Source organism: Penaeus vannamei, chromosome 7 (assembly GCF_042767895.1).
Source record: "Penaeus vannamei isolate JL-2024 chromosome 7, ASM4276789v1, whole genome shotgun sequence".
In the NCBI taxonomy this organism is placed as follows: domain Eukaryota; kingdom Metazoa; phylum Arthropoda; class Malacostraca; order Decapoda; family Penaeidae; genus Penaeus; species Penaeus vannamei.
The window spans coordinates 9,438,619-9,441,118 of NC_091555.1; positions in this window are offsets into that span (position 1 = coordinate 9,438,619).

The following is a 2,500-nucleotide window of genomic DNA, read 5'->3' on the forward strand; positions in this document are numbered from 1 at the left end:
AATAGGAGATGGGAGGGGATGAGAGGATGGGGTGGAGGGGGAGGGGGTAGGAAGGGAGGGGGAGGAAAGGGGGAGTAGATATGGGGAGGAGGGAGGGGTAGGAAGGGAGGGGTGGGGAGGGAGGATGGTGGGATGGGTGAGAAGGGAGAGGAGGGAGGGGGAGGGATGGGGGGTAGTGGAGGGTGTAGGAAGTGGAGAGGGGTAGGAAGGGAGGAGATGGAGGGGGGTAGGAAGGAGGAGGAGGGGAGGGGAGGGAGGGGGGGTAGGAAGGGAGGGAGGGAGGGGGAGTAAGGTGTGGGGAGAAGGGAGGTGAGGGGGAGAGAGAGGGAGGGGGGAGTGAGGAAGGGAGGAGGAGGGGTAGAGATGCGAGGGGGCAGGAAAGAGAGAGAGGGAGGTATGGGGAAAAGGGAGGGAGAGAGATGGGATGGGAGGTGGGGCTGGAGAGGCAGGATGGGGAGAAGGTGAGAGAGAGAAAAAGGACAGTGAGAGAGGAGAGAGGAAGAAGAATCGCAAGAAAGGGTGAGATAAGGAGAAAGAGAATAGAACAGGGGGATGGAGAGAGAAAAGGAGAGAAGTTCAATATACAAGGCTTGATGCGGAGCGAGAGGTAGGTGACAGGAAGGGAGGCGTGGGAGAGGGAGGAAGGGAGAGGGAGGTTTAAGACAAGGCAGAACTCGACGTGGGGAGAGTGTAGGGGGGGGAGGGAAGATTGAAGACAGCAAGATAGAGCCAGGATAGCTGAGAGGGGGAAGGGGGAGGGGGAAGGGGGGGAAAAGATAGGAGGAGCAGAGAGAAAGAGATGGATGAAGAAGGTTTTAAGATAAGAATCCAGAGGAATAGAAGGGTAAGAAGGAAAGGAGAATAAGAAGAAGAAGTGGTTGAGGACAAGCCTGAAAATCTGAGGAAAGGAAAGAGTAAGAGAGAGAGAAGAGGGAAGAAGAGGGAGGGATGAATGGAGGAAAGAGGAAGGGAGAAAAGGAGGAGTGGAAGGAAGAAAGAGGAAGGGAGTGAGGGAGGAAGAGGAGAAAGGAAGGAAGGGAGGGAGGGAGGGGAGGAAGGAGTTAGGAGTTAGGACAGACAGAGAAAAAGAGAAAGCGTGAAAGGGGGGAAAAGGGAAACAGAGAGGGAGGTGAAGAAAAGATTTTAAATTTTAAGACTTAGTTCTAATTCCATTTGTTACACTAAATATCCTTTGCTGTGACATGCTGTCTGTTTTATTTGCTTCTAAACCTCCCCCTGTGTGCAAGGAATGGGCGGGGTGACCATCCACTGGCAGCGCGCGGGATAGAACGCAGGTCAGCAGGATTCCTAGACAAGCACGTCACCATTGCACCACAGAGCACTATATGTATCCATCACTCTATTCAATGACATGAGAGTGACATGAGTGACAGGAATTCCTTGTCCTCAGCGTGTGTGAGTGTGAGGGAGGGAGGAAGAGTGACATGAGTGACAGGAACAACTTGCCTTCAGCGTGTGTGAGTGTGAGGGAGGGAGGGAGGAAGAGTGACATGAGTGACAGTAACAACTTGTCCTCAGCGTGTGTGAGTGTGAGGGAGGGAGGAAGAGTGACATGAGGCAGTAACAACTTGCCTTCAGCGTGTGTGAGTGTGAGGGAGGGAGGGAGAGAGCGGGGGTGAAAAAGGGAGATGAGAAGAAGGAGAGGGGTAAGTAAGGGAAGGAGAGGGGAGAAAAGGTTTCCCTCTCTCATTCACTCTTTCTCTTTTGCTTCACCATTCTCATCACCCTCATTCAAGTTTTTTCATTCACATTGCTAGGTATGAGTTGGTGAAAGTTGGTGCTAAAGATTTTGTTTATTAACATTCCGTGATGTTTTATGATTTAATTTATAATGATAATTGAATTTTATTTGACCTCTCTATTATTTCCCTCTTCCTCTATTTATTTATCTATCTATCTCTCGTTCTCTCTTTTTCTCTCTCACGCTCTCTCTATGCATGTATGTATGTTTGTATATCTATGTGTATGTATATCTATCTTTCCCTTAGTCTCTCTTTCTCTATATATTTGTCCACCTATCTATTTATCTATCTGTCAATATTTCGTTATCTGTGTATCTCTCTGTCTATTTCTCTTTTTTCCCTCTATCGTTCTCTCTATGTAGGTATGCATGTATGTATGAATGTATGTATGTATATCTATATGTACGAGTATTTAAATCTATCTTTCCCTCAACTCCCCTCCCCCTCTCTCTTTCTCTCTCTCTCTCTATCTCCCTCTTTCTCTCTCTCTCTCTCTCTCTCTCTCTCTCTCTCTCTCTCTCTCTCTCTCTCTCTCTCTCTCTCTCTCTCTCTCTCTTCTCTCTTTTCTTCTTCTTCTCTTCCTTCCTCTCTTTCTCCTCTCTCTTTCTTTCCTCCCTCTCCCTCTCACTCTCCCTCTCCCCCTCTCTCTCTCTCTCCCTCTCCCCCTCTCTCTCTCTCTCCCTCAGGGCTTAATCCTTGTCTTTCCCTCAGGGTTCTCTGCTTGCCCAACAGATGGC